The sequence below is a fragment of the Dermacentor albipictus genome, chromosome 2 (genome assembly GCF_038994185.2).
Source record: "Dermacentor albipictus isolate Rhodes 1998 colony chromosome 2, USDA_Dalb.pri_finalv2, whole genome shotgun sequence".
In the NCBI taxonomy this organism is placed as follows: Eukaryota; Metazoa; Arthropoda; class Arachnida; order Ixodida; family Ixodidae; genus Dermacentor; species Dermacentor albipictus.
The window spans coordinates 114,392,759-114,408,380 of record NC_091822.1 but is presented as its reverse complement, the minus strand read 5'-3'; the positions used below and the strand labels follow the sequence as shown (position 1 = coordinate 114,408,380).

The 15,622-nt window shown below is 44.2% G+C and overlaps 1 pseudogene; it reads left to right on the top strand.

Annotated features, from left to right (window-relative positions):
- The first annotated feature begins 4,344 nt into the window (after positions 1-4,344).
- LOC135910962 (pupal cuticle protein G1A-like) lies at positions 4,345-6,233 on the top strand (annotated as a pseudogene).
- Positions 6,234-15,622: the final 9,389 nt, after the last annotated feature.

Here is a 15,622-nt window from a genome sequence, read left to right as displayed (position 1 = left end):
CATGCACTGTTCCAAGACATTCGCCATATCCGCACCACTACCGTTCGCGGCCTCTTACAAAAAATTTTAATCTGTTTTTTTAGACAGTCTTTTGAATTTGTTCTATACAACTCTATTGTATTTATTTTGATTACCTATATAATTTTCCTAGATAGTTCTGAAACTTATTTGTCCACCGCAATGTTATAGGAACTCTAAGGACGCATTTTGATAGCATCGCTGAATGGATTTGCTTTTAAGATCCTAAAGGCAAATTTGTATAGAACATTTCAATGTAGTTGATTTTAACATCCTAAAGACAAAGTTCTATAGAATATTTCTATGAAGTTGCTTTGAAGGTGCTAAAGACAAATTTCTATAGAACGTTTCTACCGAGTTGCTTTCGAGATGCTGAAGGCAAATTTCTATAAAATATTTCTGTGCAGTTTCTTTCGTGTCCCTACAGGCAAATGACTACAGAAGCTAGGCCAATGTGTATAAAATGCTTGCAATTTACCAAGGCTATAGAGAACTGGTATTGTAGGCGATATGGACTGCAGTAAATGAAGTTGCGAAGAAATTGGCGCTAGAACCACCAAGTATTCAGCTTGAAATGTTTATTGCACTTTAGACTATATACTTAGTTCGTATATGTGACATAAACGCTTAAGGCTAGAACTTGCCACACACAAACTGTAGCTGCCAAAGTGTTTCTCCGGTCAAGTTTGTGGTGCTAACGCTTTAAATATGAGGTAAAAAGATCAGTTGCAGACTTGATTAAAGTTGACATCTGGCAATAACAGGCTTGACCAGGACAAAAAAGTTTACCATTAAAACTGCAAAAGGATTGCTTTTTCCGGCAGGGCATATTAAATGGTTCGATACTAGAGCTTGAAAATAGACTGATATGAATGTGCAGTGCAATGTTATGTGTCAGCCTGACGAAACAACACAGCATTTAAGTCTATGTTTAAGTGTAAAAATAACACTGGCAGTCCCTGCAAAAATGTGGCAAATAATGATCTTCATAAATAGGTACACCATATACCGAAACCACACAGCATATAAGTCTATGTTAATGTGTAAAATTAACACTGGCTGTTCCTGCAAAATGTGACAAAAAGTGGTATTCATAGAGAAGCACACCATATATCGGACAAAGTTCAAAATCTTGAATTTTGTTGTAAGGGAAACAATTTTGACATCGGAGCCAATATACTAAAATTAGGGTGAAAATAAAAACCAGACCGATACATGCGATGCCTACAAAAATATTGAGCTCGGGGCTTCCACATTATTTTTTGTGACGACAACCAAACTTTCCAGGGCAACCAGCAGAGATAAAGGGAACGCAATCCACGGCATAAAAATCTTTGGTCTACATTTAGCTGACGCGCCACGCATACGGCTTGTTTAAAGCGAGATAGAGGCGAATCACCTTCGTGCGCTTTCGTGCACGAAAACTAGGTCTTATTTCGCCACAGCATACCTAAGAACACGCGATCAAACAAACACATCGAAACCGCTCGGACTACCGATTGAAGACGGAGCAATAACAACAAGCCTTATTTTAACGGCCGCGTAGGACCGGCGCCGACAGCGCCACCTGCATACTTGTGCGGCCGTTGTGGCCTCTGCGAATAATTACCACTACAGCAGCTTTTGTGCCATTCTGTGCCTAACTACATACATATGTTTATATTGTACGCTATAGTTTAGCGCAGAAATAAATTAGGCGACGTATCCTTGTTTTTGAATCGCTGATGCCGCATGCAGTCAGCAAAAGCATGGCCTTTAAGACCTGAACAAGCTAGCCTGACAAAGCTATCGCTGGGGTGTGATTTGAACAATTTAAGCTTCGGCCACTGGCCTTAAAGCCCATATTGACCTTATGCGCAGCCGTTACCTGCGATACCTGCAGCCTCACTTCGTTTCTCTTTGAAGTAACTTCCTACTGTCGTTTAAATGTAGCCCAGAAATTGTTAACACGATCTCGGAGGTACACGTGTGGAGTGTGTGATGCTTCCATGCGCTTTATGACTGTGTAAAAAAAACTGCACGTTTCTGCAGCGTGCATTTTATCACATTATCAGAGGTGTGCGGCGGTGTTCGATGTGCTTCCATCCCAAGTGCTCTAGTCACTGCATTCCAGCAAATAGATATGAGGCGGCTGCTTACACGCAGTTTCGCTTACTGTTTCTTGGTCAACTTTGGGATTTAACTGCATATGCGAAACAAACCACCATGCGCTCATCCATGACAATATTTTGGTTTTCCTAATTTTGATTAGTGCCTGGTTCGCCTTCTTCAAGGATTGTCTTTTTGAAGACGCTCTTGCTTGATAGTAAGAACTGCGAAATGGGGTTGAAATAATCAGATCTTTTATTCCTCGATAAGTGCGTGAGTGGTAACTTTGCAAGAACTTAGTCATACAGCACGGTATATTGAACTAAACATCAAAACATTTAACTTGCTAAAGTGCGCGAATCTTATTATGATGTGTCAATATCCCAGTACGCTCTCAGTGTGATGGGCCTCGCACCACGATAAGGACAAATGCAATTGTCCAATTCGCTCGGAAGTAATGTCTGTCACGTTTTCATGTAATATGTTTTATGTACAAAATTTTTCATGAGTGCATTGTTGCCTTTCCGAGTTAGAAAGACAATCTGAGATATTATTCAACAATATTGAACACCTTCTACCGAATGTTTATAAAGCGCGAATATAGAGCCATTCCTAGACAGGCCGCACTTTAGCTTCTTTACATGTCCTATAAACCTTCCTCTATAGAAGTCAGTACATATGATGTCATATAAAGGTTCATTTTAGAATGGGAATGAAGAGCTAGTCTATTGACAGGCCGCATTAGAAGTGCTAAAAACGTTCGATAAACATTCTTTCATAGAATGTTGTACATATGATGACAATAAACTCCCTATAGAACGCTCATAGAGGGTGAATGGAGTGGGTCTATTGACAAGCCGCATTAAGAGTGTTAAAAACGTTCTATAGACATTATTCTATAGAATTTAGTACATATGATATAAATACACCCCCCATAGAACATTTATAAACGGCGAATGTAGGGCTATTCTAAAGAGAGCTCGCGTTAGAAGTTCTAAAGAAATTATATAAAAATTGCTTTATAGAATTCAGTACATATGACGTCAATCCATCCTCTATGGTACATCTATTCTGTGTGAAATGACTTGTTTCTATAGACAGGATTCCTTACACTTATTATAGAGATTCTGTGCAGAAGACTACATCTGTTCCTATAGAGACCCTTTTCACTGCATGGGAAGTCATTAGGAGTTCTAAAGGAACTCTAAACGCATGTTCATAAGAGCCAGGTGCCCGCATCGTCTGGGCAGGCACAATTTAAATGCTGCTAATCGAAAGATAGACAATTAACAGCCCTAAGAGTCTGTCTAGGTTAATAGTATACGCTATACACTTATAGAAAATTTAGCCCAAGTCAACCTTCGCCACAGGTGGCCTCAAACGCTTTTTATCGAAGTCGTAAAATGCCACTTCACCTTAACATACACTATTTCCGAAATACTTAGGCGGAAAACTAACGTCAATGCGCTCAGTAAAAGCACAGTTTTAGGCAGTAAAGATAGCCTTTGATCAGTTTCGCAGTGACCGCAGTCCTACTTCAATGCCTTGCAGTGGGAAGGGTACGACGGAGCCGGGTGGAGACCACAAGGCTGCGCCTATTGGACGTCACTGTGGTTCACTTCCCCTTTGAGTCTGGAAGTTCTCATAGGCCCCAGCACTTCAAATTTTGGAGCCTATGAGGCTACACCTCATCGTACAATTCAGTTCAGAGTTAACCATCCATTTTGTTAGTATGGTGCACCACATAGCTGTGCATAGCTATTCTAGCACCTAGTGGCACGAACAGCGCATTTACTTTTGCACTTATTTCAATTCAAATCACACAATTTAAAAGGGTCGAACAAAGGCGATCTTTGCATTCGCACGTGCCTTTCCGTCGGCAAACTGAATAAGTAATTGGGCGCTCGTAGATCGCGTACCGGTTTTACTCCATCACAGACTATTGCACGGCAGAACACAGTGGTAAAATGTGCAGTACAATATATGTAAATTGGGAGCTCAGCTCACTACGTAAAGAAAAGTAAGAACTAGGCAGGGATAAAATATGGAAGCTCCTTAGCATTACTTGATGCGCAAGCTTGCTCCCTTAACCAACGATTGAGAGACTATTGATGATCTTAATATGGGCGTTGTGCCTCCCTCGCCTTCAGTGAAAGCCAGTTTATAACTTGTTCTTGAAGCCAACTACCAGGTATAAAAGGCAGGCTCGAAAGTGAGCCCAGTTAGAAGCTTCTGCTCCTCCGACGGATTAGAACACCACAATGGTAAGCCACCGGTGACCTCTTCAATCTCTCGACGCGACGTTATGTCGACATTTCCGAATGCATTGCTTTAAAAAGCACCGTTTGCTTAGAGGTAGGGTTACCATAAATTCACAGGTTTACTAAAGATACTGTTGTTTAAACAATCAAAATGTACCCGCTGTTATTAGCTGGGCGGTAATTCAGATGCACACAATTATCTTCAGCAGTTTAGTCTTACTGAAAGCGAAAGTATTATTCATCTAAACGATGCTTAGGATCTATGCCTAGCAGAAGCCGCTTCGCTGTTCAGTAGCCCGCGTCTGAGCTAGTTGTAAAGATAACATCTGTCAGCAATCCGCATTGTAACTTACAGTGAATCTGCACCATGAACTTCAAGTAACAAGTAATTCCTGTTCATGCAACAAATAAATTATAAACGCATGCTCAATGACTAAATTTGCATCAAGAATACTTCTGAGGCGTTATATCGTTTACTTCCCCGCTGCGGTAGCTCATAGTTATGATGTTGCGCTGCTAAGCACGAGGTGGCGGGATAAAACCCCGGCCGTGGCCGATGCATTCGATGGGACGGATAGCAACAACACCCGTGCCCCTTGCATTCTGGGCATAATAATAATTAATCAGCGAAAATAATCTGAACTCCCCTACTACGGCGTTCCTCATAATGAACTCGTGGTTCTGGTTTCTAAAGCTCGAGAATGTATTTAAAATCTCCTTTACCTTTGCAGCTGCGTGCCTGCATCGTCCTCGCCTTGGCCACCAGCGCCTTTGCTGGTCACCTCGGTCACGTTGCTGGTGGCTACACCCTCGCCAGCAACCTCGGCTACGGCCTTGGCTACGGCAGCCTCGGCTATTCCGGTCTCGGATACGGTGGCCTTGGTCTCTCCCATTATGGCCTGTCCCACGGAGTTGGCTACTCCGGCTGACCGGCTACGTGCTGGCTACGGATACGGATACGCCCCCGCCGCCAGCTACGCCGTCGCTGCTCCAGCTGTTACCCGCACTGTCTCCACCTACCACGCTGCTCCAGCAGTGACCGCTGTCCACGCCGCTCCAGCCGTGACCGCTGTCCACGCCGCTCCAGTTGTCCAGACCTACGCTGCTGCCCCAGCTGTCACCAGGGTGGTCCAGTCCGCTCCAGTTGTCCAGACCTACGCCGCCGCCCCAGCTGTCACCAGGGTTGTCCAGTCCACTCCAGTTGTCCAGACCTACGCCGCCGCCCCAGCCGTCACTCGTGTCGCCACCTACGCTGCTCCAGCTGTCACCAAGGTTGTCCAGTCCGCTCCAGTGGTCGCCAGCTACGCCGCTGCCCCAGCCGTGACTGCTGTCCACGCTGCCCCAGCTATTGCCACCGTTGCCCACGCTGCCCCAGCCGTCCGCTACTTACGGAGTTGCCCACGTTGCCCACGCTGCCCCAGCCGTCGCCACCTACGGCGTTTCCCACGTTGCCCCACGCTGCCCCAGCCCTTGCTACCTACGGCGTCGCTCACGCTGCCCCCAGCTTACTACGGCTACGGTGTTGGCTCCCTCGGCTACGGTGTTGGCAGCTACGGTTACGGCCACGGTCTCCTCGGCTACGGCCTGAACTACGGCTACGGCCTTGGCTCTCCTCTCAGCTACTCCACCCTCCTCCGCAAGAAGAAGTGTAAGTTCCGCTGTATTATCTATAGCGTATAATTCCATCGGGCATTGGTCTATTCTAGATGTGCGCAGCACTAACCTGTATTTTTTGTTCTCGTTCCAGAAATGCTCTTTCTCTTGAGTCTTGGACCAGAAAGAAACCACACAGTCATGGAAAACCAGATTCTCTGGTTTCAATGACGTATAATCATTGTTATGGGAGAATAAACTGTTTGTCTGACATATTTCTTTCGTGACTGGTGTACCATATACGAAGACAGGATCGTATCCTTAAACAAATTACTGAGATCCACTCCACCGTAGGAAGATGCGTACTTGAATACTTAATTCCAGTGGCAAATTCGAAGTGGCCGACGATCTCTGCGGCGGAACACTCGTCTACTGCGGCGAGTAACAGAAAATGTGTGATTAAACACAGGCACTCACGCCACAGCAATTGGCGGGGGCGCTAGCACTCATCTGCTACCTCAAGCGCCCATAATTCCGAGCGTTCTCTCGCCGTTGTCAGCCTTTTCGGCTTGAACTGTTTAAAAGGTTGGCGTTTCTTTTTAGCCTCCTGAGTTCCAATGGAACCCGCACCCAATGGAAACTTCAAACTTGCTTTTCGCGACCACCGTGATTGTGTGTCAGAAACGTCAAAGGAACAGCGAAGCCTGCGATTAATGCGTTAGTAACTCATCGAGACAGCACGAAGTGCCTTCGCAACTGCATTTGAACAAAAATAAATGCTGTTAAAAAGCAAACTTGAGGAAAGGATCCATTGTTACCTCCTTATTCGAATACTGGCGAACGAAGTCGTCGACAAATCACGCAACTTTGTGATATGATTGTGATAGATTATCTGACTTATCAACGATGCATTGGCTTTGAATATCACCTTTAGTTTCTGTGTTTTATTTGTTCGCTGCGCATATAAATCATGCTCGTCTGGAAATAAATATAAGTCTGAAGTTAGCCTTTTTGGCACTTTTCTGCCCTTTTTTTTTACATTCGCGCGCTACGCAATGCCGCCGTTATGAGGAATGTCGAAGTGGAAAAGAGTGTATATGTCTGAAATGTGGAAAGCCAGTCTTGTGGTAAAGGCAGATATATGGCATGAGAGAGCTCGGAAGAGCCGGCAGGTGTGTACTATACCATTTTTTTAGCTGCACCAATTTTTTTTATTTCCATGGTCAGTTAGCACAATTCTAACCCTTGATCAAAATTGCTTAATGAGGCGACCATTACTTCTAGAAGGAGTCAAAATATTTAATTCAAATATTAAGACAATTACGTCAAATACCCTTTTTAGTTAATAATATAGGACACATATTTAAATCTTCAAATTTCAACTAGCAAGCATGCAAGGCATACTTTCCGCGCATCGATGCCGGTACAATCTCGGAGGCCACGAGTAAGGCAAGTCAAGCCATCGCGACGGAGTTTATTGGCTTCCTTACTTACCAAGCGGACGGAGTCTTGTGACAACGGCGGGTCAGCCTGAATCAGCTGCGTATGCAATTCATCGTGCTGTGTGGCACGTGCTTCTCCAGGACGATGCACTTTCTCCGCGTCCAAGCGGGCAAGCTGAACGCTTGTACCAACATAGGGACAGATGGCAGCTATCGTAAAGACATTCCCGTCAGTGTGCATAGTTGTGTGTTGCGTGTGCGGAAGATTGTTTCATTATGTATATTATGTTTCATTATAATTTTGTCACATACGTGGTACCCTGGGCCGGAAACTGATGTGATTGTATTCATGTTTATTGTTCTGCACTCGGTTGAGCACACTGCAGTAAATGGCAATAATGGATCGAACGATGTAATGAACATAACGAAGTTTTTTTTCTTCCCCGCTTCTACTTCTTCCTAAGCAGGTTTTTCTTTTCTTTTTCTTTTTTCATGCGGCTACGGGGCATGTTCATGCACCAACTTTGAGCTGTTTCCCAAAGAAGCGTAATCCCCGTGTTCAATATAGTTGCCCACGTTTGCGGATCACTGCGCTCTGATCGCATTGCCATGATACCCAAACTTCACTGACGCTGATTACCATGGAAGGTCGGTAGTTATGAGCTGCTAAGTCAAGATTTAGGTAGCATCAAATTTCAGATATATTGAGATTTCCACCTATGGTCTTTTCTGAAAGAATCCTTCACGACGGCCACCATAAAGCAAAGACGTCCGGAGAGGCGCCAAGTCAAAGTGCATTAGTATTTACGAACACTGAAGCACTGCACAATTAACTTAAGACAGCTCGGTAAATAGGTTTAATTACACTTGCAACGCAAGAGGGAAGTGAACGCGATTGCCCATATGACAAAAACTCTTGTAAGCTACAATAGTTCGTGAGAGGCAGTCGTGCTTTGGCCAGACGTGGTGTTAGACTTATCATAAGCCAATGCGGTCAACGAATCGTAAAAATCACTTGCCATCACAATACATCGTGAAGTCGGTCCAATAAGAGCTAGCAGTGGATGCCATTTGATGTTAGAAGAAAATGTAAAGAAAGAGTGAGCAGAATGGTGCCTTCCGGCACACAACGTACTTTGCATGAATTTACGCCTATGCGATTTGTTATATTGGAAGCAAAAAGAACTCCTCAGAGACTGAGGTGCAAATTATGAAAAGCCGTGGGCGCCAGATTGTCAAATTTGTTAGGCCCATGTGCTTCTGTTGTACTAATGTCATTATCCCTATGCTGCCAGGCAAAATTTTTTTATCGCCATCCCCTTCGCCAGTCTCGCACGCTGTTTCACAGAAGAGTGACATCTCCCCTTCTCTCCAGTGAGGTGAACGATGTTTGGTCACCTCGTTCGGCTGTTACATCGTTTTACGCTTGATTGAAGCCAATACACCTCGATTGAAAGTACCCCAGGGTAGCCCATACCTAGATTTATCTGTAAAGACACCTAAAGGAAACGCAGCTGGTAAAGCCTATCAGTTGTCTTCCCTGCGGATGCCATTTCGGGGTCACTGAACGATACAACTCCGCTGCCGTGGAATCGATAAATTTGTCGCTGCAGCTTGAAGAAGTAGAGTACATTCTTTTGTTTTTAAATTTATTCGAACAGAAGCATATAAAACAATATTCCTTTGAATATCGTGCAATTGTTCATTCATTTAGCGCTTTCTTCCAATAAGATGTTGCTTTACAGCCCCTTAAAAAAATATTCATGCAGACATCATCAGAGATGATAATGTAACTAAGAGAAAAGCTTCGTTATTCCACTCAGTCGTCCGTGGATCACTGAACTATAACGGTTATACGAGCAAGACATTTAGGACATCTTGCTTAAGGTGCTCATGATTTTGTGGTGATACATGCACGACTTTGCACTTGCGACCTGATATGTGTGCACACTTCCATGCTGGCCTGCAACACGTCCACGCTCGCTTGCTGAAAAAGTATCACCGGCTCTGCCAACGCTACTACTAACATTGGGTGTACACGTTGTCCGTAAATATATTGTGTCCTGCCCCGCACGTCAACCGCGGAAGACGTTTCATCATAAACCCGCTCAGACGAAGCCTCTACCATGTCCTGTCCGCCCTTTTGAACGCACTGACATCGACATTTATGGACTGGTTCCGTGCTGTGTTGCTGGAAATCGCTGGATTGTTGCAGTTGATAATCTGACGCGACACACAGAAACGGCTTTGTACCCTTCGGCTTGTGCTCGTGATGTCGATTCTGTCATATTGCGTCATTTCATTCTCCATCGTGGTGAACCTCGGAAAGTGCTGAGTGATGGAGGCCGTGTGTTTTAGTCCAACGTCATGCAAGAGCCCGCCTGCTCATGCAGTATTATTCACCGCACATCTACTGCCTAATACCCTCGAAATAATTTCTCCAGGAACATTTCAACCGCACGCTTGGAGACATGCTCGGCATGCACTTTGATTCTAACTATTCCAATTGACACGTCGTCTCCACTTTGTTACTTGTGCTTATAACAGCGCGACACAGTTAACCACAGGCTTTTCACCGTTTTTTCGTTCTGACAACCCTGAATCATCCTGCCCGCTTTATGCAATTTAGCCGTACCCTAAGGACGCCTCCGAATTCATTCCAGTTTCCGACTAAACACAGCGTACAGATAAGTGTCGGCAGCTGGCCAACTCGTTCACTTCAGACAGCCAAGAGTGCCGGGTACGAGAGTCCTCCTTAAAGATCGCCGCGACAAGGACCAGCATGTACAGAATTTGTCGTTGGATCCCCCGTCTGGCTTACACTAGAATTCCACTCCCCTGGCTTTACTCCCACGTTTTCTGTCAAGTATGACAGGCCATAATGCCTCATCGAGGACCGGTCTCTCGTCATTTGTAAAAAAGACAAAAAGAGAAGAATGTGGCGGTTTCTCTGACGCCCAACACGATTGGATAATTTTGATGCACCCTTGGCACGCCTGTCCTGACGCAGCGAAAAGTAGCTCGACCATGGTGACAGAGTTAGTTTGGCGTGCACTGGATATTACTGCCACAAGATTGTGGCAATTTTTATGGTCCAGCTCACTTGAAGAACGCAACTGGAAATTACAATCTGTCGTATTTGGGACCTTGTTTCTTTCGTTCTGTTGTCTGAAGTTCTGTTGTCTGTAGTGTGACATCCCGTAGTCGAAAGTTCTGTAGTTCTCGATCAATATTTAATTAAAAATTGTCAGAGTCCTCCTTAAGGCTATGAAAATTTCTTAGTATAAAAAGAAAAATATAAAAATAAAACGTCCCCTCGGGGGATTTGAACTTCGGACCTAAGGAACCCAAGTCCACCATTTTACCACTGCACCACGCCCAATTGTTTTCTCCTTATTGGAAAACGAAACCGAAGGTATATTACAAAGTGGACACAACTACACACTTAAAACTCAGGCAAACACACACATGCATCCAGCAAGTGCATCAAGCCTGGCGGAGGTTCCGGCGCAGCGTACACACTTCTTACTGAAGCAGTACTTTCGCCAAATAAGTATCTTGTAGATCGCGGGCTTTCAGGATGGCGACCACATAGTCTACATCTCCATACGCTGTATAAACCAAATACTATGAACATGTCATAGGGACGACCTTAACCTTAAACGTAACCCGTAACCTTAAACGGTAGAAACCTAACTAAATATCGAGTTATGTCAATGCCCTTTTCAGGCGTCCGTTGGAGAACTTCCTCAAATATATGGTGTCCCTACAGTCTATCAAACAGTGAGCTATGGTTTCGGCACGTGGACAGAGTCGAAAGTTTGTTGACCACGGCACAAAGCAAACCCTCGAATTCAACAAAGCTTTAACAGGGAGTGTTTCTTAATGCAATTTGAAGAAACATGTTTTTGCTCCAGGAGGCACAAACATTTTTCGGACGCGTTTATGAGGAAGCTTTAGCTCGGGTGCTCCTATTTAAATGGATGTAAAAGAAGAATTCATTTTTCTCGGCAACCACTACATCAAACTTGACGAGGTTTGTTACACTTAAAAGAAAAGCTTAAGATCTAGTGACTGTTGGTTTTGAATTTTCGAGTTAGGTCGTCAATCGTTTATTCAAAATTTGCAAAAATCGAAAATTCTGTAACTCTGTAACAACTGTGTAACTTAGCAGCGAAAAATGCTAATACAATTCTGCGAATTGTATCTAAGAGTACATCTAGAGCGGACAAAATTTGTATGTTCGACATGAATATAAAAAAGTTTAGTAAAAAGGAAATACAGCTTTTGCAGAACCCTCGTAAAAACGTAACAAATTCACGTAAGATGTAAAATGACATTTAGAATTTGTCCACTTTGAATGATCTAATGGATGCCGTTTATAGAACCGCGATATCTGTCCTTGACGCAGAGCTATGAATTTGTAAACTTCGTGCTTCTATATTTTTCAAACGGTCGAATATTTGAAAATATTTTAACAAAGTTCAAGCCCTAAATCGAACTTCCGCTTACAACAGTCACTAGAATTTAACTTTCTGAAATGCAATAAATTTCATTAAAATCGGTCAAAGGGTTATCTCAGAAAAAACGTTTTTGCGTTTTACATGTATTTCAATAGGCCACGTCGGAGTTTGGTCCGAGCTAAAACTTCCCCTTAAGTACATCCTGATAAAGTCGGCTTAAATAAGGTGCACCATGCAAAGTATCTGGGAAAATAGAGTACACCAGTGCCGCAGAAATTGCTTTTCGACTCGCACTGAACACGTACTCCAGGCTGAATCTAACTTGTAAGAAAAGAAATGTGTCAGCAACCTCCTTGAGAAAGCCCCAAGAAGCCTGTGGGACATCTTTGGCATTCGATGACACTGCTATATTAGAAACATAATGAACTGAACGGAGTTGCAACATTTCACGCAAAAACGAACGGTCACTTTCTTGAAAGAACAACAGGCGAAAAACAAATTGCCTTACGAAGAGGTGGACTAATCCTAGAACACCACACTCAAGGGCGGGGACAGATTGTCGCGCCGCATCGATTCTCAACTCGAACTCAAAATAAATGTTGCAAATACGCGATGCAGTGCCTGAAGGTGAAGTCGTGAGCAGTGCAGTACTTGCAGCACAAACATATGATGGGAAGCTAAGAACACGTTTCGCACTTCAGCACGAATGAACATTGATAAATTCCGCCCTCGCCACAAATTCACTTTACGTTGAATTTTGCCATCTTCTCCCGACCAGTGAGCGTTGCTTTTCTATTCTTTGAGAAAGGCACCCCAAAATAACGCAGATCTTTTTTTCTATTGAATGCCTGTGTAATGTGATGGCATTGTGGCCCATAATCCAAACCAAAAACCTGAACTTTTTTTATAGTTAACGCTTCATCAGAGGCCGTGCAGACTTCTGTAATTACAAGAGTAGTCTTTACACTGTTTTTAAGGTACAAAAAAGGCCACGTCGTCTGCATACTCATAAACTCCAACCTCGTTAGTCGGTAATTTACACCCTTGGAAGTATTGTTCTTTAGGAACGCTCATACAAAGTGGCTCTAAATACAACCAGAGCAGAAGCGGTGACAAAATGCATCTTTGTCGTACTGATGATACAAGCCTAATCGGATCGGAGACAGGCACGTACCCAGGGGGGGGGCCTGGGGGGGCCCGCCCCCCCCCCTTCCGAAATCATGTGGCATACCCCCCCCCCCCTCCCCACCCACGCCACCACTCCTCACACATTCCTGAAGCGCCGCCAGATCAATGTTGAGACTTGGCAGCTGTTCATCGGTCAGCATTATGCTGCCTTTTTCACTCCTTTTAGGTGGCGGTAGTTATCGGCATCTCTTGTAATGTGAAGGAAAGTTTTCTCATAGATTCCGCACCCACGCGATTAACTCGAGATGCGTTCATTTGTCACCACCTATTCAACCATCACGCGCATAGCTGTTGCTTTTGTTAGTTCAACCTTCTTTGTTTAGGCTGATCCTGGGACCAGGAGAGGGATGCGACTGTTACTCAGCTGGCCTGTACTCTCATGGAACAAGTTGCGGCTGGAGAAAACGCCAATTGCGTTTAACTTTTGCCTTTGCTTCATTATTTTCTTGAATTACGGCTCGCCGCGACGCTGGCAGATGCCCGGAACCATATACACGTGATATGGGTTAGATAAGGTGGGAAATAAAAGAATGTGAAAGAGCGTCCATCATGAAACCCTGCAATAACCCTGAAACCCATAAGCAAGATGACTGTCGCCCGTTACCTTGTCTGTTTTTCCCTAATTGTATAGCACTTTTCGCGCAAAATTGGCAACTGGAAACAAAAATCGCAAGGAGTTGAGAAATTAAGCGATCTACTAAGGGAGAGAGCCAAGGCAACAACCAAACTGCAAGCAAAAGCGAATAATAAAAAAGTTAACCGTTGTTTATGAGAATATTTATGGATCAACATCTTTTTATTTAAAAAGTAAGTAGAGAAAACGCCGCCGGAAGTGGAGAGCAATTACTTGTTTTGAATAACGCTTCTACAGTTATCGGTCGAACCGCCTCACGTAGCCACTTCTCTGCTGTGCTTATGTGGGTTTTTTTCTAACCTTTCGCGGTGAGCGCAGTACGTCCAGAATTGCAGAGTCCTGCGCTCTACGCAATTGTATGGGACTGGCGGCCGCACAGCGTTACGCAATTCGCGGAACTGTCAAAACTGATCCACAAGGCGAAAATAACTGATATTCGAAACTATAACATGAGAAAGACTGAAGAAGCCATAAAAAAATTAACGCAGCCTGAAATCAGTAAATAAGAAGCCTGGCATAGGACAAACCATGATGTATTCACTAAAATATAAGAAGGATAATGTCATAAGCAATCTCGAAGATATAGTAAAAGCAGCGGAAAAATTCTAAGCTGACCTGTATACAGTACCCGGAGGAGTTACGAGACCTTACTTAGAAACAGTAATGAACAGGATACAGAAACTCTCCTATAACTAGCGATGAGGTCAGAAGGGCCCTGCAAGACATTAAACGATGAAGAGCGCGGGAGGAGAAGGTGGAATAACAGTCAGTGGCGTAGCTAGGTTGTCTGGCACCCGGGGCCCGTAAGTCTTCTGTCACCCCCCCCCTCCCCCGGGGTGTAGCCGGCAGTAAGAGGGGTGTCTTCAGACGTATATGACACCAGCCCCCCTCCCGCCCCCCCCCCCCGCCCCATTGGCCCCTTGCACCCGGGGCCCACGGCCCCCCTGCCCCCCCCCCCCCCCCTGTTGCTACGCCACTGATAACAGTCGATTTAATCAAAGATGGAGGAGATATAATGCTTGGAAAACTGGCGGCTCTTCATACGAAGTGTCTATCGACTGCAAGGGTCCCAGAAAACTGGAAGAATGCAGACATTATACTAATTCACAAGAAAGGAGACGTCAAAGAATTGAAAAATTATAGGACCATTAGCTTGCTCCCACTATTATATAAAATATTTACCGAAATAATCTCCAATAGAATAAGGGCAACACTGGATTTTGTCAACCAAGGGAACAGGCTGGCTTCAGGAAGAGATACCTTACAATGGATCACATCCATGTCATCAATCAGGGTATTGCGAAATCTGCAGAGTACAATAAGCCTCTGTATGTGGCTTATGTAGATTACGAAAATGCATTTGATTCAGTGGAGATACCAGTAGTCATAGAAGCACTACGTAATCAAGGACTACAAAACGCTTACGTAAAAAGCTTGAAAAATATTGCTACATGCGTGTGGTATTTGTTTGTTTGAATGAGGTACGTGGGCGCCATCACTCCAGAAAAGAGGAGGAAGAACGAACTGGGCTCGCGCTGTGAATCTAACCGGTCAGCGCTGCAACCGCTGTTGTAAATATAATCTGTATATAGTTTCCCGTCTTACTGACTCGTCCTTCGCGTAAGAATATCTACAGAGGTTCTACAGCTACCGTAATTCTACATAAGAAAAGCAGGGACATACCTATAGAGAAAGGGGTCAGATAGGAAGACAAAATTTCTCCAAAGCTATTCACTGCGTGCTTAGAAGAATTCAAGCTATTAAACTGGGAAGGTTTAGGAGTAAAGATCGACGGCAAATATCTCAGCAACCTTCGGTTTGCCGATGACGTTGTTCCATTCAACAACAATTCAGACGAGTTACAACATATGATTGGAGACCTTAACAGAGAGAGTGTAAGAGTGGGGTTGAATATTAATATGCAGAAGATGAAGA